This window comes from Cupressus sempervirens, chromosome 10, assembly GCF_028749045.1.
Source record: "Cupressus sempervirens isolate cs-2001-9-10 chromosome 10, ASM2874904v1, whole genome shotgun sequence".
In the NCBI taxonomy this organism is placed as follows: domain Eukaryota; kingdom Viridiplantae; phylum Streptophyta; class Pinopsida; order Cupressales; family Cupressaceae; genus Cupressus; species Cupressus sempervirens.
In genome coordinates, this window is record NC_143127.1 from 885,295,657 (window position 1) to 885,318,660 (window position 23,004).

The 23,004-nt window shown below is 36.8% G+C and overlaps 1 pseudogene; it reads left to right on the plus strand.

Moving 5' to 3' along the window:
• The first annotated feature begins 22,471 nt into the window (after positions 1-22,471).
• LOC149536829 (UDP-glycosyltransferase 74E1 pseudogene) lies at positions 22,472-22,780 on the plus strand (annotated as a pseudogene).
• Positions 22,781-23,004: the final 224 nt, after the last annotated feature.

The window sequence follows — 23,004 nt, forward strand, 5'->3', positions numbered from 1 at the left end:
AAGATCCTCCACAAAAATAATGCAGACCAGGAAAAATAGGTAGAGCTTGCCATAAATTTTACAAAAATATATCATAGCATATATTTAGAAAGAAAAAAACTATAACCTAGTTAAATGGGTCTAGTTGCTGATTAGCTGGGTTGATATATATGTATATTTAACTGGGTTATGGCTTCTACAAGGGAATGAGCCTCCTTACACTCAACTCTTCACTAAAGTTATTCTTCTAGTAGTGAGAATAGCTGCTACAAATTCTTGGGAGCCAGGGGACCCTGAACCTATGCTAAGTTTTCTAGAGACATGGGACAAGTTACTATCAGCTTCAGTACTTCATAACATTCTGGATCATATAGTGATGCCCAAATTAACAACAACAATAGATACTTGGGATCCTTGCAGGGAGAGCATGCCTTGGCTTCCATTGTTGGGCCAACATATGGAGCCTTTATATCCAACCATTCATTATAAATTGGGGAATGTGCTTCATGCCTGACATTCAAGTGATGCATCTGCATATGCAATTTTATCACTTTGGAAAACTGTATTTGATCCTGCTAGCTAGGAACAACTGATTGTTCAGTTTATTGTACCTAATCTGATGATAGTTCTACAAGAATTTGTAACCAACCAAGCTAATCAACAACTAGGCCAATTTAACTAGGTTATGGCTCAGGCATGTGTTATTCCCATTTATCATATGGTTGCAATGTTGGAGCCTTGACATTTTTTTTGTGTGCAGGCTATGCAGGAAGAGCAATGGTGTTGGAAAATATGAAAATTTAATAATGTGAAGTCACCTTGAGGAACTTGTGTATGTTCTTGGCAAACATGTCATTGAAAATGTTCATCATGGCCTTTTTTGCTTCTACATGTTTTTGCATGGTGCCTTCACACACCTAGTGCTCGCAAATGTCTACTTAAGAATGCATGTGAACCTACAATCCACTACTATGTGGTGAAATATGTAGAAAATCATATAATCCTTCATCACACAAGGTCTTTCGCTTGGTGTGCTCATTCATTAAGTTAAGCACCCAAGTTTGCATTTCAAATCATGATTTATCTATTTTGGGCTTAAGAACTGGTACAACAACCTAGAAAGAATACCTAAGAAGAGATGGATCTCGCATTATTCATTAATAAAATATTGTATTCATTCATTATCACATGAAGTAAAAAAAAATTATGAGCATTCATAAAATAACCCCATAATGTCCAAAGTTAGCATCTAACATTAGTTCATTCTTTAATATTCATTAATAGTGGCACATAAACACATAACATTCAATAACATGGGAAATAGAGTATTTAAACATGCCTCAACCAATTATGATTTATTTTGGATCACCTACCTGATTAGTTTGAAATTTTGTTCTCACCAAAAATCATAAAATTTAAGAACTATGCCAAAAAGAGCGTAAAAAGATGATTATCGTGCACCAATCATGTTTTTTTAGCTTTTTTGGCACAATCATTCTTACAATTTTTTGGCTCAATCTCCAATTGATCAGTATGCATATTGAAAGATTATTCTTGGACTGTGAGTCAGGAAAAAGAGAAATATCAAACTTGAAAAAGATGTACATAAATGCAATTAATTTTTAAACTTACAAAGAGAACCACAGAATTTTAAGAAACTATTGTGATTTGTACTATTTGAAAATTATAGTTAAGGGTGATAAAGTTATATACCTTTGATTTAGAGAGCGCAAATAATGGAAATGAAGTATTGTACAAGATGCAAGCTCAACTCCCCCTCCCCCATGTGGATGGCAATGTTAAGTAGAGAATAGTTACATACATATATACATGGTTAAGTACTACCTAACCATGTCCAAGGTGTCTGCACACTAGAGGCATACTTCGTCTACCAGGCTGCCTACATACCCATATCCACGGGATCAAGACCCTTGAACTGCTCACTCTAACCAATATGTAGTTATGATTTCTAATTGTTTTGATGTAGTTGTATTCCTATAACCACTAGTGAGCTTTACTCACCTAATACAAATCTTCGCCATCATAGACCCATAGGGCAAATCAGACAATTTTCTATAATTGTAATACTGTGATACCCTGGTGCAACCTTTGTGTTGTAGTTTACAGTTAATGTAAGGTTAACCTATATACATCCTAACTCACTCCTTATATAGTTATGTTTAAAAGCTTGTGACAATAATCAATGGGTCTAAATAGACTAGTAAAGTTAATGCTGAAACACAGAGTTTAGCCTTCTATTTTCAAAATCTAGGTACACTAGGTGCATATAATGTCTTAAAATATAAGCCTCGTGAGTTAACATATAATGTCTTAAAATATAAGCCTCATGAGTTAACATATAATGTCTTAAAATAGTTAAGTGTTACCTAACTATGTCCAAGGCATCTGCACATTGGAGGCATACTCTACCTACCAGGTTGCTTACATACCCACATCCATGAGATCAAGACCCTTGGACTACTCACTAACGAATATGTAGTTATGGTTTCTAATTTTTTTGATGTAGCTATATTCCTATAACCACTGGTGAGCTTTACTCACCTAATACGACTCTTCGCCATCATACACCCACTCGGGCGAATCAAATGGTTTTCTATAATTACAATATTGTAATACCCTGGTGTAACCTTTGTGTTGTAGTTTATAGTTAATGCAAGGTTAACCTATATATAGTTATTTTTAAAATCTTGTGACAATACTCGTGGTCATGCTACCTGTTGAGTGAGTTTTATTATTTTTTTAGTATGCCATGATCTCTTTGTTTATATACATACATAAATACATACATATATACACACAAGCATACATACATACATATATCACAAGGGCACAACAACGAGATGCAGAGATCACAAGGGTATGACAATGAAATGTAGCGATCACAAGGGCACGACAACAAAATCCTAGATCTCCACTGATCTCCACAATCCACAAGATCTCTCTCTCTATATATACATACATACATGCATATATACATACATAAATATACATACATACATACATACATACATACATATATACATCTGCACATGCAATTTTATCACCTTGGAAAACTATATTTGATCTTGCTAGTTGGGAATAACTGATTGTTCATTTTATTGTACATAATATGATGACAATTCTACAGGAATTTGTAATCAACCCAACTAATCAACAACTAGACCAATTTAACTAGGTTATGGCACGTTTCTTTCTAAAAATATCTTCCATGATATGTTTTTCTAAAATTTCTTGCCCATTTTTCCTAGTTTGAATTACTTTTGTGCAGGATTTTGAGCTAACTGAGTGAGTTTTATTTTTTTATTATTTGGATTCTGAAATATGGGCTTTGTTTTATCATTGGCTTTGTTCAAGTCCTAATTTTAATGAAGTAACAAAGTGGTTTTTAGGGTGGAAAGGACTATATGATGAAGAGGAAACTTGAAAGCTTGAATGTTGAAATGCTAAAATGAAAGGTATTGAGGATCAAAAACTTATGGCAAAGTTACAACACAATGTGAAGTTGATTTTAGATTATTATTTTTTAAACATGACATAAATCGTTCCCCACTTGTTTTGATTGTGCAGAGCTGTGTGTGAAAGAGGGTGGAGAGCTCTGACCAAGAGTGGAGAGCTTTGAACATTGGTAGAGATTTCATTGTCGTGCCCTTGTGATCGCCGCATTTTGTTGTCATACCCTTATGATCTTTTCATTTTTTTGTCATGCCCTTTTCATTTTGTTGTCATGCCCTTGGTGGAGATCAGTGGAGATCTAAGATTTCATTGTCATGCCCTTGTGATCTCTGCATTTCGCTGTCGTGCCCTTGTGATCTCTATATTTTGTTGTTATGCCCTTGTGATCTCTGCATTTTGTTGGCGTGTTGTGCCCTTTCTCTGTGATTTTGTTGTTGTGTCTTGCCCTTGTGATCTATGTGCCCTTTGCAACACTACAACATTTGGGGTCAAATTGCAATGGCAGTGTAATTTGTGGTGTTCAGGCACAAATGTAGTAGTGCTTGTTCTATGATTTTCTTCAAGGGGAAAAGAGGTACCTATGTAAATGTTCTTTTCTTTTCCTTCTAAACACATGTATCTCTTTATATTCCCCCCAAAAAATGATTAGAGAAGCTTCTCTTTATGTATATGTATGTGTATATATACATACATACGCACACATGTGTGTGTGTGTCTATGTATGTATGTATGTATACAAAGATCTCTTTGTTTATACACACACATACATACATAGACACACATATGTATGTGTATGTATGTATACATATGTATATACATACATACATACATTTGCATATACAATTTATCACCTTGGAAAATTGTATTTGATCTTTACTCAATCACCAAGAGATAATATAGTTTGTAAATACAAATTTCTGCATACTTAGTTTGGTATGAATAGTTTTGATTGAATTTGTTTAAGGAGAGTGAGTCTACTCATGATGATAATGATTCCATGTATTTTTTCTTTAAAGGAGAGAGAGACTTACAGAAGATTAGATGTTGTTTATGGATATGGGATGATTCGTTTGTGATGCCAATATATCCTCCTCCATATTGAATTTCTATATCATCAATTTGCTAGATACAAATCACTAGATTTTGTTTTCTGAAATGTTGGGACTAATATATAAACCTTAAACAAGGGCTGCGTGCTATGGTGGGGTAGGAGGAAGATGGTTGTGTGAATGGTTGATCGGGAAAGTTGCAAAAAATCAGGGTGTCAGTTGTAAGTAGTTTCATTAATTTGATAAGGGAATCAACTTTGAAAGTAGGATGATCAAAATTGGCATGTCCAGCCTTATGATAGATGTCTCTATCTCATAATAGAAAATTACCTCAAATGAAAAGCAAAAAATTATTAAATATATGGAAAATTAGAAGAAAATTCACCTATAATATTTTTTATGGACAAAAATATAATTAAAATATGATTTGGTGGAAAAATCCATGAGCTATGTGGCTCCACATTGTGGCTATTCGACTGTCCATTAGTGGAAACTCTTCACGTTAAATATGAAAATCTTGAAATTAAAAAGGATAACTATCAGAGATCTATTTGTGTTTTAGTGATAACAAATATACAGTCTAATTTTAAGAAAAATAATAGTCTTAAATGTATATGATTAAATAAAATAAACAAGAGTACTAGTTGTAGCTGTATAATTCTAGTATTATTAATTATGTTAAACAAAATGTTCAATAAAACAAGTATGAAGTAACATAAATGGATCATCTACTCGATCCTATTATGACTTAATGTGAATGCATCTAATCATTACCTGGATGATATTATGCACAAGATCTTTACTCAATCACCAAGAAATAATATAATTTGTAAGTACATATTTCTGCATACTTAGTTTGGTATGAATAAATTCGATTGAATGCAAGGATAATTTCTTGTGTGAATTCAAGACATGAATGATTAATTTAATTTAACACAAGTACTATGAAAGTGTGTATGTATGCATGTAAAATAGTTCACATAGTGAATCGATTTACATACATACATGCACATATGCATACAATCATCATAATTAGTTATCCTTGAATCTGACCAAAGCTATTATATATGAACAAGAGATACATGTTTAGAAGGAAAAGAAAAGAACATTTTCATAGGCACCTCTTCTCCCTTTTAAACAAATCGCAGGGCAAGGGCACATAGATCACAAGGGAATGACAAAAAAATCATAGATCTCCACTGATCTCCACCAACGTTCAGAGCTCTCCACCTTTGTTTGGAGCTTTCCACCCTCTTTCATGTGCAACTCTCCACAATCAATCAAAACAAATGTGGAATGATTAATGTCGTGTTTTCTTTTCCTTTTTGTTTATAATCCATAATCCATAATCCACAAGATCTCTCTGTATACATACATGCATACATACATACATACATACATATCCATACATATAGACATACATACATAGATATATACATACATACATAAAAACAATAATGCACTTTCTGAGAATGTACAATTGTTCAACAAAATTAATGTTTTACAAGAAAATGCATTTGAAGAACTGTTAGCTCAAAAGAAAGAACATTGTGTTGAAATAGTACAAAAAGTGCTTGATGTGAGAGGTCCACAAGTGAGGACTTGTACATTGAAATGAAAGCTATCGATGATCAAACACCTATGCTAGAGTTACAACACAATGTGAAGTTGATTTTAGATAAGGTAGAGGCAGATATTCAGAAGTTTGATAATCAAAATTTAAGGCACAAGAGTGAAGGAGAAGGAGAGGTTTTAGAAAGAGAACGAGAAGGAGAGACTTTAGACAGAGACTGCAAGGCAAAAACAATAACTAGACAACATAGAGGATGTTATGGGAGCCACTGGATAGAGTCTAGGAAGGTGTTGCGGTAGGTACTATGACATTGGAATCACTTGTAGGTACTATGACAATCCAAATATCAAATGCTTATAAAAGTGTTTCAAGTATTGACATAGTCTCCTTGCGATGATCCCAAGTATCAAATGCTCATAAGAGTGTTTCAAGGTTGGGAACCACTTCAACATCCTTTGCATGGTTTAGAGGTAATGTCATTGTGGTAGAGGCTTCGACAAGGGAATGAGCCTCATGATTATGACATTTACACAAAAGTAGAACTTGCTTCTTCAACTCCTTACACTCAACTCTTCACTAAAGTTATTCTTCAATTCCTTGCATATGCAATTTTATCACCTTGGAAAATTGTATTTGATCCTACTAGCTGGGAAAAATGGATTGTTCATTTTATTGTACCTAATCTGATGACAGTTCTACATGAATTTATAATCAACCCAGCTAATCAACAAGTATATCCATTTAAGTGGTTATGGCTAGTTTCTTTTTAAAAATATCTGCTACGATATATTTTTGTAAAATTTCTTGCTAACTCTGCTCATTTTTCGTGGTCTGCATTATTTTTGTGAAGAATCTTGAGGTAAGTCACTTAACATCAGTTGAGTGAGTTTTATTTTTATTTTATTTGGATTTTGGAATATGTAAGCAGTTGGATCAATTTTTCTGTTGTGCTAAGTTGTAATAAGCACCTTAAAAAAGATCTCTATAAATACATGTTTAGAAAGAGATATAAAGAGATACCTATTTAGAAGGAAAATAAATCAACATTACATACCCTTGAAGAAAATCACAAAGCTAGGGCATGACAACGAAATCACAAAGCAAGGGCACAACACAATAATGAAATTACAGAGAAAGGGTATGACATGGCAATAAAATTGCAGAGCAAGGGCATGCCACCAAAATCATAGAGAAAGGGCATGGCAATGAAACACAGAGATGACAAGGGCATGATAACCAAATTGTAGAGCATAATTGCATAGCAAGGGCATGACAATGAAACACAAAGATCACACTTGAGCACGAGAACCAAATTGCAAAGCAAAGTCAACAAAATGTAGAGATCACAACAACAAAATTGCAGAGTAAGGGCACAACAAAAAAATGTGGAGATATATTACAGGAATGAAATTCACAAAGCACAAGGAGACAATGACGTTCAGAGCTCTCCACCTTCTTTTGCACGCAGATCTCCACAATCAAAACAAATAGGGAATTATTTATCTCATTTTTTTTTTTGTTTAAACTTATGTAGGCATCGTAATTATGAGGCTTACGTTGGTATTGCAATGACGATGGGAAAAATTGCAAAAAATAAAATAAAAATGAAAACCATCACAAATTAGACTGCCATCTCAAATTGTTGTCACAATTTGACCCCAAATATTGTAGTGTCAATACATTAAGGGACACGTGTCAAGTTTTAGTAACCTTTCTCATTGTCTTGTACCTTCATCTTGATGATGAGTATGGTAACATTCAATTGATGTAATCTTTGGAAATTAGATAATGTAATCATAAAAGTTTGTGATGTATTATTGTTCATTAATGAGATGGGATGCAATGCATATGCAATGTAAATCAACCCATAGTTGTTAAGCTATATTTTATTAGTTGAAAAACTAATTGTATTTATTATATTTAATTAATGGATAACAAATGAGTTCTTTCCTTTTCAACTCTGTATATGATCGAGTTCCTTTTCAACATTTTACATACATATGTGATGTGACATCTTTTGAATAGGACATGGTTCTTACATCTGGACAATGTGCACTACCATGTCTATTTTATAGTTTAAAGCAGAGTTGCTTCTCTCACGGGGACACATTCCTATTAAATGTAGGTTATTCTAGCTTAAAAGTAAAGTAGATATTTATAATTTATAAGATATAATGTTGATAAGTAGAAGTTATCAAATTTGATTCATTGTAGATGATCTTTCTTACTTATCAACTTAATGGGGTTTCTAATGTAGATTTTTACAATTTATGAGTTTATTTTGTAATTGGTTTAAGAGACTATATTGGAAATATAAGTCCTAAGGAATTAATTGACTAAATAAACTTTATGGAAAAAACATTTTGAGTATGAAAATATTGAAGGTCCAAAAAGAGCTGGGTTAACTAAAAGTAAATTTGAAGTTCATGTTACAATTTGGAGGAGAAAATTTGAATCAATTAGAAATAAAAGAGGAAAACTAATAATAAAAAAGTAGGATAGGCTAGTGGGAAATTTGAGGAATCAATTCATATGTGTTTATTATGCAAAAAGAGGGGTAAAAATTTATTAAGACAGAAAGGAATACAACAAGGAGAGCTCAACAAAGAGCTCGATCCTGAGCAACAAGATCATCAAATTCTTGCACCATCTCAAAGGACAATTGCCTCCTATCCCTAATATTCCAACCCAGATCATGACTAGATGCCCATTTGGCTAAACAATCAGCAGTTCTATTCCATTCATGAGGAATATACGTGAACCTAATGAACTGAAAAGAGAAAGAGAAGAAAAGAATCTGCTTAACAACAGTGGCCAACTGCCAACTAACATCCTCAAGCTCTTGCGAAGAAAGAATGTTCACCACCACCTGGGAATCAGACTCACAGATAATCTTACTCCATCCCCGCAAGCAACACTGTTCCACAACATATAAAATAGCCTGAGCTTCCATGAGATTGTTAGTATACTCACGCTTATGAACTGAGAAGAAAAATTTAACATCCCCAGAACTACAACGAGCCACTCCGCCAATACCAGCTGGACCAGGATTCCCATGGGAAGAACCATCAGTGTTAATTTTTAGAACTCCACAGGGAGGAGTCGTCCAGTGCCCATCCCGGTTAACCCGACCCTTCCTCTGATGGTGAAGCTACCTGGACATAGAAGGAAACCTATGAGCTGCAGCCCCATCCTGCAGATGAAAATTGAGGCGATTACAGATAGCAAGATCAACCGGATCCATACCCCCATCAAGCTCACACTTCACAAGAATAGTTTCCTGAAGATAATGTGATATTTTCCACCAAAGATGCAAAACACCAAGCCGAACATCTTGGAATATGCGATGATTCCTCTCCAACCAGATATGCCAAAGCATAAAAGATGGGCCAACAATCCAAGAAGCATGGAGAAAGGAAGACTTGGAGGGAGCAGTACCCAAGCAGGCCCAAAACTCAGGCAAAGAGGAAGCATGCCGACAAGAGAAACCCCAAGCGCTCCACCAAAGGTGCCATATCTGAGTAGAATAGGAGCAATGGAAGAATAGATGGGAGACAGACTCCTCTCCATTATGTAATGTCCCCTCTTTAGTTCGACATGGCATTGATCATGGATTTGCCTATTTCAGACTCTCGTAGGCAAATGGTGTGGAGAGAGAGTCAATTCTGCGGATCAGATGGTCATATCTTGCTCTTGAAGAAGTGTTAAGAGGTTATATTTTATTATTATGTGTTATTGGGGCCTACATGTTATAATTTTAAGTTGAGTTGCACTTTTTATTTTATAAAATTACTTTATTATAAAAAGTGCATTATAATGAGATTTTATAAAGGATGGTTCTAGAAGTTCTAGCAACTTCTTAGAAAAGTGAATAAATAGAGGGTTGGGCCTCTCATTTGGACATGCTTGGATTTGAGATTTCTTCTACTTCTTCCATTGTGGAGCAAATTTGTAGTCTCTTGGGTCTGCAAATTATTATTTGATCTTTGGGAATGAATCATTCCCTTGGATTGGCGACTTTGAGGGTGTGAAATATCACCTGAATTGTTGCATTTGAGGAGTTGGTAATGCAACCATCTCATTTGGACTTCATTGAGATTCAGTTATAAGGGTTTACTTTGGTTGGAATAAGGGTTTCAGTTGTGCCCTAGCATTTGTGGATTGATTAACAGGGTTTGAAGACACAGTTGTGCATTATTTTCAGACTGCCAGTCCAGGGTTTGGACCCACATTTTTGCTCATAACTCCTAATTGGCTTGACGGATGAATTTCATATTTTAGGGGGTTATTCAGCAACCCTAGGCGCACAGATTTATTACTTTTGGAGTGACAAAAAATGCTGCAATATTTTTATCTAGCAGGAGTACCAGGCCGTACCTGTACGGCCCTGTCAGTTGGGCAGCAACAACAATTTTGTGAGTCGGTTTGGGGCAGATTGTGAGGTCTTCGTGTGGCATTAATCCAGCATTCATATCCGGCAAAATTGGAGCTATTCCAGGTGCACAAAATATTGATTGCCAAAATATTGAATGTTAAGGATTAGAACAGTCAGCACTGTCATTGCATAAATAGTTTTTTCCAGTCATTAATAACTGTTGTAAAAGTTTCGTCATTTGCATTCCAAATCTGAACTGGGTTATTGTTCATGTCATAACATTGCATTCTCAAGAGTTTGATGTATTAGAAGTGCATAGTTGTGACAATCTCTCATTTTAATCAGTTCTATTTGCTGTCATAAAATCAGAATTGCATTGGACTTCATATTTGAGTTTCATATTGTCATCTATCTCTTAGATTGGTAGTGTTATAATCTGGAATTGTTGTTCATACATTATTGGCATCATATATTGAGGTTTCGTTGTACAACAATTAGTAATATTGCAGCCTTATTCGGTTACATGCCAACTGTTTGACAAAATTCCTAAGTCCAGTTTGAGGGTTTCAGTGGCCTTTATAGTAAGGGTCTTTACACATTACCACACAAAACACAATAAGAGGGGCCCTGAAATCCACGTTTACAAAGATTATCCCAGGTAAGACAATGGTTATGAGCCACTAGCCACATGAAAAAATTGCACTTGGACCAAGAAACTTTATTCCAAACTTGCTTCCACCAAGGGACCTCAGCATCCCCAAATAATTGTCTAGTTATCTCTTGATACCCAGCAGAGACATGATATTTACCAGACAAGGTACCGCCCCAAGCCAAAACATCTGGACCAAGCAAAGAAGAACACTCTCTAGAGGCCAAAATTTGAGAAAGCTCCTGACGATCCATGTCTGTACCTCCAGGAGGCCAATCAGAAGAATGCTTCCATCTGTAACCAACAACAGGTCCCAATTGATAAGGAGTCTTGTAATGAGCCACTTTATCCCATCCAGCGGCAAGAAAAGAGTCACGAAGAGGCTGAAGATGAGGGTATATGGATAAAATGGAAGGGAATCCATCCCAAGCATCAGACCAAAACATCGCACCTGTCTTCAAAGTATGCCAAACCATTGAGCCACGACCTTCAAGAGGAAGTGCAGAAACAGAGCAAGGATCAGCACCATGAAAATATTTATGAGTGATAATATGAGCCCAAAGTTGATGTTGTCCAGAGCACCATCGCCAATAAAGTTTAGCAGCCAAAGCTTGACTACTCAATAGAGCAGATCGAAGACCAAGACCACCCTCCTTTTTAGGCCTACAAACAGTTGCCCAATTAACCAAGCTCCATTTAGTACTACGCAAATTACCACTCCAAAGGAATTGCCGAGAAAGAGCATCAAACTCCTTGAGAAAGTAAATAGGTGCAGCATGAACCATGCTTCGATAAGTAGGAAGAGCTTGGATAACAACTTGAAGAAGAGTAACCCAGACAGCAGTAGAAAGCCATCTATGAGTCCAATGATTTACCTTATCCTAAAGCTTGGTAATCAAATTTTTCCAGAAGACACGTGGCTGCCTGGAAACAGCAATAGGGATGCCAAGATAAGTCAAAGGAAGTGATCCTATCTGAAACCATAGGACACCAACAATCCTGTGCTGAATAGAATTAGGAGTGTTAAAAAAGTAAATAGAAGATTTGTGCTCATTAACTTTCTGGCCTGAAGTTGCCAAATAAATGTCCAAAGCATGTCGAAAGGCTTCAACTTCCTTGATCCTAGCAAGACCAACAAGAGCAGAATCATCAACAAATTGAAGATGGGAAAGAGAAGGTAAGCCATTACCCCACCGCCAACCTTGAATAAAATTTTGGGACACCTGATGCTTAATGAATCTACCCAAGCCTTCATCCATGATGATGAATAGATATGGGGAGAGAGGGTCACCCTGGCGGAGGCCTCTAGAAGCACCAAATAGTTGAGAAGGTTGACCATTAATAAGAACAGAAAAAAAGGCAGAAGTAACACAACTCATAATCCAACTCACCCGGTCAGAGCTAAATCCAAAAGAAAGAAGAATACTCCTTAGGAAGCTCCATTTAACTCTATCGTAAGCCTTAGCCATATCTAGCTTAACAAACATGGCTCTCTCCCTTGAAGTAGCCATAGAGTGAATAGCCTCAGTAGCAATAACCACCCCATCCAAAAAATTTCTGCCAGCAACAAAACCACCTTATTCTTCTGAGATAATAATGGGAAGCCACCTTTTCAATCTCTCAGCAATCAACTTAGTAATAACTTTGTAAACCACATTACATAAGGCAATTGGTCTAAAAAAATCTAATTGATTAGCACCCTCTCTCTTAGGAATAAGAGTCAAGAATGTAGAGTTCAAAGCTCGAAGCATCTGCTTGCTAGCATAGGATTCTTTAACCACCTCCAACAAATCATGATTAATGATGTCCCAAAATTCCTGAAAGAATTCAACTGGAAAGCCATCAGGACCAAGACCCTTCCCCTTAGGCATACCAAAGACCACCTCCTCTAGCTCTTCCAAAGAAATAGGACGCATGAGATAATCATTCATTTCCTGAGTGATAAGGGAAGGAATAGAGGAAAAAATAAGATTTTCTTCATTATCAGCAGGAGGAGAGTCCTCAAAGAAGAGGGTAGAGAAGTACCAAATAGCCTCCTGGAACAAAGCTGGCAAGGAATTCAGTTGGATACCTTGAGAATTAACCAAAGAAGAGATAGTGCTCTGATTCCGGTGAGATTGCACTGTTTTATGGAAAAAGGCAGTGTTACGATCACCTTCCTAGAGCCAATCAACTCTAGCCTTTTGCTTCCAAAAAATTTCCTCTCGAAGTTCCCATTCTTCTAGAGCTCTAGAAGCAAGGGATTCAGCCTTGCCAAGATCCTCTGAGAAACCTCGATCTCTAATCTCCCTTGTGATGACATCAAGATCTTCTTGAGAAAGCCTCTTCATAAAGTGAAGGTTCCCAAAGCATTCCCTATTCCATATCTTGAGCTGCCTTTTAACATATTGAAGCCTTTTAGAAAATGAGAACATTGCAGTACCATATGCAGGAGCACCATCTTTCCACCAACAGAAAACACAATCATGAAGAGAGGAGTCCCAAAGCCACATCAACTGGAACTTAAAAGGGGGATGCTTCGGAACATAGCCCCTATAGCGGAAAATTTGATTGGCCAATGATCTGAACCCCTCCAATCAAGGATTTCTGAAGAGATAGTAAGGGTGCCACTAACCCAGAAGCAAGAAACAAGAAATCTATCTAGACGTTCTGAGATAGTAGCAACACCAGTCCTGCGATTATTCCAAGTATAGAGACCATTAGAAGGCTTAACATCAGAGAGATGCAAAAGAGATATATGTTGCCGAAGAAGAGCAGAAGAAGGCCCCAATCTAGCCAAACCACCATTTTTCTCCTCCAGACTTAAAACTGAATTGAAGTCCCCTGCTAACACCTAAGGATGATAAGGATGACAATTTCTAACATATTGAATATGTTCCCAAAGTTCCTCCTTTCCCACAAGATCAACAGGTGCATACACATTAGTAACCATGATCACCTCTCTTGAGTCTAGAGCAGAAGCTACTATAGAGAGAGCTGAGTGAGAAGACATCCAGCCAAGAGGAGAAATTTTTTGAGGATCCCAAAATATAGCTAAACCACCCGCACTGCCTATTGCCCCAACACACTGGCATTGGCCACGAGACCAAATACTAGAGGCATGTTGGACCATAGACTCCCTAGAGAGCTTAGTCTCTTGGATACAAAAAACATCAGGGATATGATCAACCACCAAGTTATGAATAGCCTTTTGTCTAGGGATGTTATTCAACCCCCTTACATTCCATGAGAGAATAATCATCATTAGGTAGAATTGGGAAAATGAGAATCCAAAGGTTTCACTGAACCAGACTCAATCAATATATCTCCTGTGAGTTTAATCTTCTCTTGGTCTGTTTTGCGCCCACTCCTTAGAGGAGGAGTAGAAGAAGCCCGCTTAAAGGGTCGAGACATCAACCCCAAGGGGAGAGGAGAACCCTTGCCCTTACCTGATGGTAGCACATCCTTAACCAAGTCAGCTAAAACAACATCATTATCCTCCAACATTGCAGGAGTCACGAGAGCCTCTGTCACAGGAGCTACAGGGACCTCACAGTTCTGATATACTACAACTTGGGATGCCCCACAAGCATCATTAGGAATAGATCTCTCATCTGGGCAAACTGGATCAGAAGAGATAGGAGGAGGAATACCCTCCTCTAGAACCATACTATCCAGCACCTCAAAGCGGTTAAAACCTGAATCAGATAATCTTTCTTTCAAAGGCCTCTTTGGACCACGACCCTTAGCATGAGGACAAATAGGGGTAAATCCATCCTTATCCTACATTTGAGCCTTACTCTTACCTGTAGCATCTTGCGGATTCATCCCCTTGGTAGTATTAGCCATTTGAGATTGTCCTTTCCTTGTAGTATCTGCCAAACCACCAGTATTGCCAGCTGTAGAACCATCCACTCCTTTGAAACTTGAGTTACGAGGGCACTGACGCAGTAAATAACCATACTCATGAAAAATCCGGCAACGAAAAGGGAGAGATTCATAATCTAACTGTTGCACCCAAGAAAAATCCCCCATACAAATTTCCAAAGAATCTGGTAATGGGTTATTCAAATTAATTTCAACACAAATTCTAGCATAAGAAATAACCTTTTTATCGAGGGATTGATGTGCGATCGCAGCTGGCTTCCCCAACAAAGTAGCAATTTGTCGAAGGATGTCTTCACGCCAAAATTTCAAGGGAAGATGAGGCAAGCGAACCCAAACTGGCACTGTTGAAGGGAGATCCTCAGCAAAATTAAAACCTGAATGCCAAGGTTTGACAAATAACCCCACATGATTGTAGAAATAAGGGGCTTCTTCAAAAACACGATCCCGATCAGACATGCAAGAGAATACAACAAAAAAATAACTATTCCCTGCCAACATAATCTCCATATCGCCTTCCACCTGCCATGAGCGGCAGATCCATGCCTCAAGAGCGGATAGGGAAATTCGGATTCCAAGAAATTTGCATATCAAAGCATGCTTGGTCCAATAATCAATGTCCTCCATTATAGCCATTGGAGGAATAACCAGAACAGGGCGATCATGGCTACGCGAAAAACAACCATTAACTTTTTTCAGCTTGGAGCTCTCCCTTGAATAAAATGATTCAGATCGCATTGCATGCATAGTTGGAGAAGAACCATCTGTTCTCACCAATGGAGAAGAAATCCCAGGCCCTGCCATGCAAACAATAAAACCCCAATCCAAAATTGACTGCAGAAGATTTCCAAAAACACCGACGCGAATTATGTCCAGTAGCTAGCAATCCAAACATAACAAAAAAATAGTAAAGATCAAGCACCAAGAATAGGCTAGGGGAAAAACCCTAGCCCAGCCGGCAGCCAACGCTTCTCCACATTCTCCAAAAACCTCAACCCGAGCAATAATAAAGGTCAGCTACATATAATATAATGATTACAACATCTTGGGAAAATGAAGAGGACAATAAAGTAGTGTAAAAAGATTTGTTTAAAGATAAACATCAAAATTATACATGTAGTAGCAAGGAGTGATTAATGTGAAACATAAAAATACTTTATAATGAATATAAAAAAAGAATTGAGTTTGGTAAGGAAAATTTAAAAATGATAATTGATTTGCATTGAAAGTTGAGGAAAATCGAATCACACATTTGAATAGAGGTAGAAAGGAAGAGAGAAAATTCTAGAGGGATAGATGACTAAACATAATGGAAGGAGATGATAGTAAAGGGGAAAAAAGAGGAAACATCAGTCTTCATGTCATAGAGATAAAAGAAGGAATTTCTTTTTGAGGGATGTGAACCTCTTATAAAACTAGCTAGATAACATATCACGTTCTCACAAATTAATAGAGCACTAGAATTATTTTATCTATAAGAAAAGATGTAGGGAATATCAATTAAAACAAGGTTATTTTCTTTTTCTTGAGAAAAAAAAAAACTAAACTTTACATTTGACAATCCTTTGCAAATGGTAAACATAAATACATATATTGGCCTTGATTTTCACAAAAATACTCAACTAGGAGACTAGTGGACATGCAACTAGATGACGTGGGGATATTTACACCTATTGCAAAAGTATATGCAAAAAGGATGCATAATAAGAATGAACAACTAAGTTGCTAGTCATGCCTACATGACACAACATGTGTGTGAGTTTCGGGCTTAGGAACACATCAACACTCAAATGGAGATTAATGGAGAGGTTTAAAGAATGTCCAATCAAAAATAGTTTCAAAAGGAAAAACTTGTATGGGGTTAATTTAACATAGGATATCGAATTTTTATTTGAGGAGTGAATTTAATCTAGAGGTCAAGCACTGCATTGTTGGCTCAAAATAACAATGAAGGAAACGTTAAATGAAAAGAAGAGTACACGGATGAAATAAATTTCAAGGGGATGAATAAATGGAATAGTAGCATGCAAGGATGTGCTAACTAAAGAAGCTTACAAAAGTGCCTCTTTGTGTAGGTGAATGGACCTAAAATCCTGACTTTTAAGGGCCATTTGCTTTTAATAGAGTTTTATAAGTAAGAGATTCACTAGATAATAAATCTATAGTTTCCTTTGGCTCTTCCCCACCATTGAGTTGGTTTGTCTAGGAATCTCATCAGACCGAGCAGAGTGGATTCTTGAGTGGGATTGGTCCCCATATGGGAATAAAAACATATGTGAGAGGAAAGTTGAGCAATCATGTAGACTATCTAATTTGGGTGTAAAAGAAAATCTTATGTCAAATGATTCAATGTTACATGTGACCATGAGAAAAAATATTATGTAATAATGAAAATAAAATTAAGGACGAAAAAGTTAGTAACTAAGGTAAGAATTAATTAACATCATTATAGGTGCAAGAACAAAAAGTAGGCAATGCTTAATGAAGAGCAAACAAGATCAATTTTTTCTTTTTACATTAGTAAAAATTTATTTTCATTACATCATAGAATGTTTAGCTTATAAGAATATTAAAATCAAATGTTGTCTCTGTTAGAAATAGGGAATACTGAGGTGGGGGGTGTGCAACTATCAATAACATTAACAATACTTAAACTTGCATAAATGATCAAACTGAAAAGCAAATACAAGCATAACATAATGAATCTCATAACATCATTATTTGTTAACCAGAGAAACCCCAACCAAGAAAAAATCCCAGCGAGGATGATACCCACAAAATGACACACTAATCAAAAGTATCTTGTGAAAGATATTGAACCTGCTAGGAGTCTATTACATATCTATAGTGTATTGGTCCTTGTTAGAAACATCAACCTTGTTAGGAGTTGTGATCACAATACAAAGTGCAAGATGAACCCACTGCTCAAACACACATATACAAATGTACAAATCTATCTATAGAGATGGATACAAAAACTTTTGATTTCTTGTTGATATCTTCAATATCTTATCAGCCTTTGTAGCTCATCTTTACAAAACAATCATACAACTACTCTATTATGATCTAATCATCAAATTTGCATCAATGCCAATCATAAAAAGTGTGCATTCAAACATTATATCATTAAAATACAATGCCACACTTTGCCAAACAAAAATGTGAGTCCTTTATGCCAAAAAAATTAGTCCAGTCAACCTTGTGTTGATTGATACTTTACCAAATCTTCAAATTATACTCTGCCATGTGTGGGTTGACATCTAGGATGTTATCCCAACTTGGTTAGTAATTATTTTGCAAGACAAACTAATTCCTTAACCAAAATACCATTACTTTGTTGTTTATCCAGTTTTATCCTGTCAAAACTATCCCTGGTAAATTGTTGTAACTCATCCAAAACTTATCATTTCTTTCAGTTGTCTTGCACACATGCTCTTTGGTGTCTGCACTACCTTCCTCTAAGTGCACATAACTTCATGTGCTTGCAATGGAGTTCACCAAACAAAACAAGTTTCTTGCAACCCATTTTCTTGTTTTATACTTAGTCTGTTTTCTAAGTATTCTTTCTTCGGACCTATGTCAATATGAGTGATGTGTTGTCATAAATGACAACCCTATCAACTACCCTTAGCCAAATTGTCAATAGTCTCTTCCACTAACATATTTGAAACAAACAATATAAAATTTAGTGAAATATTCATAAAAATAGATTGAGTTTTCCTAATGGTGGAGTAAATGTACTCTTGAAAGATAGGTCACGAGACTCAGGTTCTTATTGGGGGTAGGCTACGTGCCCCTTATTTGTAGCACAATTAGCTGCTTTAGCAAAGTAGGCAATGCCTAAAGAGGAGTAGACATGCTCAATTTTATCATTTTGGATTAGTGAAAATGTAATGACACTACGTGATAGTATGTGTAGTTTACAATAACTTCACAATCAAACATTGTCTCTTTGACTATCGTATTTGAAATAAACAAATAAAAAATAAAAGAAAATTTAGCCAAAGATTTCCACAAATAGCTTGAGTTGATCTAGTGGTGAAAAATATTACTTTTAAAAGTGATCACCATATATATAGGGACACGACTATCCTCCCTGCAAAATGCACATTTGAGAAAAAATTAAAAAATAAAAAATATAATAGATTTTTTTTGAAATTTTCAGCATTTGTTCTTCATGGTCTAAATGTTTTGTAATTGAAAACAACCAAAAAATTGACTTGACTTTTAATATGTTTTGTAAGGAGGATAACCCAAGCCCATATATAGAACCAAAAACATTTGTCTCCTACCTAGATTATAAAAGAAGCATTCCTTTCTTTTTCTTTTATAAAAGAAAATCCAAATATCACATATAAATTTTTTTAGATATGACAGACACAGCCCATTTAATAAATTGATATACGTTTTGTCATAATCTCGTGACCATGAATAGACACTTCAATTTCGAGAGCCAAACTCTTCAAACCTAAAAAATGGCCGGACGCCAGTCATAGTCTTTAAAGTCATCTCAAAATCTCCCACAAGATTACAATCACACTCTTAAGAGATCAGAGAATCCACTACAAGATTACAGTCACACTCCTAAGAGATCAGAGGATGCACTATAAGATTGCATCTACGATATGATGTAACGTTTCTGAAATAATATGGATCTGCCATGGATCTTAGTCAAGCAGCCGTGTACGACCACACTAATTTGTGACCACTTCAATGTCATTCCCGTCCCTTTCCTTTCCTTCATTCACCCCACAAAGTTTTTAACAATGGCGAAGTCTCTGCACACAGTGATGGTTCCATTCCCTGTACAAGGCAGCATCAACCCTCTCATCCAATTTGCTCACCTTCTCTCCGCCAGGGGATTCTTCATCACCTTCGTTAACACAGAGTGGAGTCCCATACACATGTTAGATGATGGTGACGAACATCACTTAGATCCAATGAGTGGTAAGTGATCTATTTATTGTCATGAGAGATGGGTCTGTGTGAACCAATACTCATGAAACATGGGTGAACAAGTTGTTTCACCTCTGTGAACATCAGTTAGATTCAATGAGTGTTAGTGTTCTATTCATTATCATGGGGTTGTAGGTAGAGTGGATTTAATCGCGGAGGAAACTCCATAGTTAAGTGTGCTCAAGTTGGAATAGTACTGGGATGGATGGTTGGCGTCATAGGAAGTCCTAATTCTTCACCTCTCCTCTTGATCATCAACTAGATCCAGTGAATTCATTGTCATGAGAGATGAGTTTGTGTAAACCACTACTCATGAAATATGGGTCAATGAGTTTGACTCAAAAACTACACAGTTGAATTTTGGTAATGAAACATGGGCCAATGAGTTTGGCTCAAAAACTACATGGTTGAATTCTAGCCATAACAATATCACTATCGGTATGTTGTTTTTGGATTTGATCTTATGAAAACTATATCAATGTTATTAGATTTGCACAAATCCATATCAATATTATTTTGGGGAAGGGGGTCCATCAGGTTAGCATTTCGTATTAAAAATCATGTAGTGTGATCCAAAATATTGATGCTAAAATTTTGTTGTAGAATCCAATCTAGGAAAGAGAAAAAAACAGAGATGTTTGTAGGTAGTTTCTGAATTTGATTGTGTGACATTTTTTGCAATAAAGTGTTGGATCACGTTCTAGTATTCTCCTCTCATCCTCACTTGCAGGCTCTTTGTGATTCTTTCCTTTCTGCTAGATGGAATAAGGTGGCTCATTATAAGGAGGCTTGTAACCTGGGCCTTGCTATGGGTTATAGATGGAAGAATTCTTCTAATTGGCCTATGGGTGGCCCACTGGGAGATCGGTTGGAACTATCTCAGATATTGGCTTCTAGGGAGTGTAGCTTATTGCAGGAACATGATGTTTTAGCTTGGGGAGGTGCTTCTTGGCAAGTATTATGTTTCTTCTGGGTACCTTGCATTGACGAAGCAGCTTTTTGGTGAGGTGGAGGTCTCTTGGTGGAAGAAAGTTTGGAATAGTTTTTCATGGCCTAAGTGTAACTTTTTCCTCTGGATTTTGGTTTACAATCGTTGTCTCACTTGGGATAATCTTTGCAAGCGTGGCTTCTAGGGGCCTTCCATCTGTGTTCTCTGCCACAACAGTGAAGAGACTATATCTCACCTTTTTTTCCATTGCCCCTTTGCCAAACAGATTTGACACTTCTGGTGGAGTGTGTGGGGATGCACGTGCTGGCATGTTTCCTCTTTGTTTGAATTCTGAGATCGTTTGGGCCATTCCCCTTCCAAGACTTCTTTTCTTCAGGTTGCTTGGACTATCGGCCCTTCCCTTATTTTATGGCATGTTTGGCTTGAGAGGAATAGGAGGATCTTTCATGATTTGCAGTTTGAGATCAGGTACCTGTGGTGGAAAATTGTTAATTCTCTTCAAGAAACACTCCTAGCTAAATGTGACATTGGTGGAGGTTTGGATCCTACTGATGCTGGTATTTACTCTCGCCTCTTCTTTCCTCTTCAAGGTTGCTCTCCCTCGATCCCCCACACCCACTCTAGGAATAGAGCTAAGCAACACTCTCAGCGTGTTAATCGTCAGGGACATTGGTCTCCTCCTGGGGCGGGCACTCTTAAAATCAACACTGATAGTTCTTCTCAGGAAAATCTTGGTCCGACTGGTATTGGGGAAGTTGGGCATGATAGTTCTGGTGATATTCAGTTTTTGTTTTCTATATACAAAGGTTACCATACTAATAACCTCATGGAAGCCTTGGCTATCTTGGTTGCAGTGGAACAATGTTGTCAACGTGGCTGGAAAAGAATCATTTGTGAGACTGACTCGCAAGTGGTTGAGAACTTATTGCGTAATAGGAACCTTGTGCATGTGGATTGGCATTTGGCTCTAGTTATTCAGCAGATCATTCAATTATGCAGTTCTTTGGATTTTGTATCTTTTATGCATATCCCTCGTGAGTGGAATGGTGTGGCTGATTGTTTGGCTAAATGGGCCTCTAAGTAGGGGCCGGCTTGGAATATTCTTGATCATAGGATGCTTCCCCTTGATTTATCTCAGATGCTGGTTCAACTTATGAACCAAGATAAAGCTATGTAGTTCTCTTTGTTTCTTGTGTTGTTCAGCTCTCTTTGATATTCAATAAAAGATTTACCTCTCTTTTAGTGCAAAATTTTTTTTAAAAATGATACAAAATAGTTCACACATTCTAATCTAAAAACAATACATAGATATCTATAAATTATCCCCATTTAGATTTAATTTTGTGAAATCTATGATGTATGTTTCTTTTGGCAGCACTTCTCTCAAATCAAACCAGCAGGTGGAAGAGATTGCTATTGGCTTGGAGAATAGCCAGAAGCCTTTTATGTGGGTGTTGAGAAAGGATATTGCGGAAGGTGAGCCTGGTGTTTTGCCCAATGGGTTAGACATAGAGGGCTGGCTGTGGGATGGTCGCCTCGGTTGAAAGTGCTGTCTCATTCTTCCATTAGAGCCTTTCTTACTCATGGCGGATGGGACTCTGTCATGGAGAGCTTTGGCTTTGGAGTTCCCATGCTGGGGTGGCCTTATTTTATGGATCAGTTTCTCAATTGTAGATTTGCCAAGGATGTGTGGAAGATTGGGATGGATGTTGAGGGTGTGGATGTTGATGAAAATAAGTTGGTTAGGAGAGAAGAGGTGGAGAAGGGGGTGAGGAGGATTATGGAGTGCGAGGAGGCGAGGCAACGGGCGTTGAAATTGAAGGAGATAGCAATGAAAGCAATTAGCCCAGGTGGATCTTCCTTCCTCGACTTGAACAAGTTCGTGCAGGACATAACCCAAATTGCCAAATAATTCTCTCCTTGAATCAACGCTTCCCAAGTTGACCATGTCAAATTATGTCGTCGATGCTGTAGATAGTATCTAGTACAACCATATGCTTAGACATAGGTAAAGTAATGAGTTTCGAAGCACTAAGTATTTGCATAATCTGGTACAATTGTTGATGTGTATGTTCTTTTAATTGGTTTGCTTTTTTTTCGGGGCGGGGGGTTGTTAATCATCTTTAAATACATTTT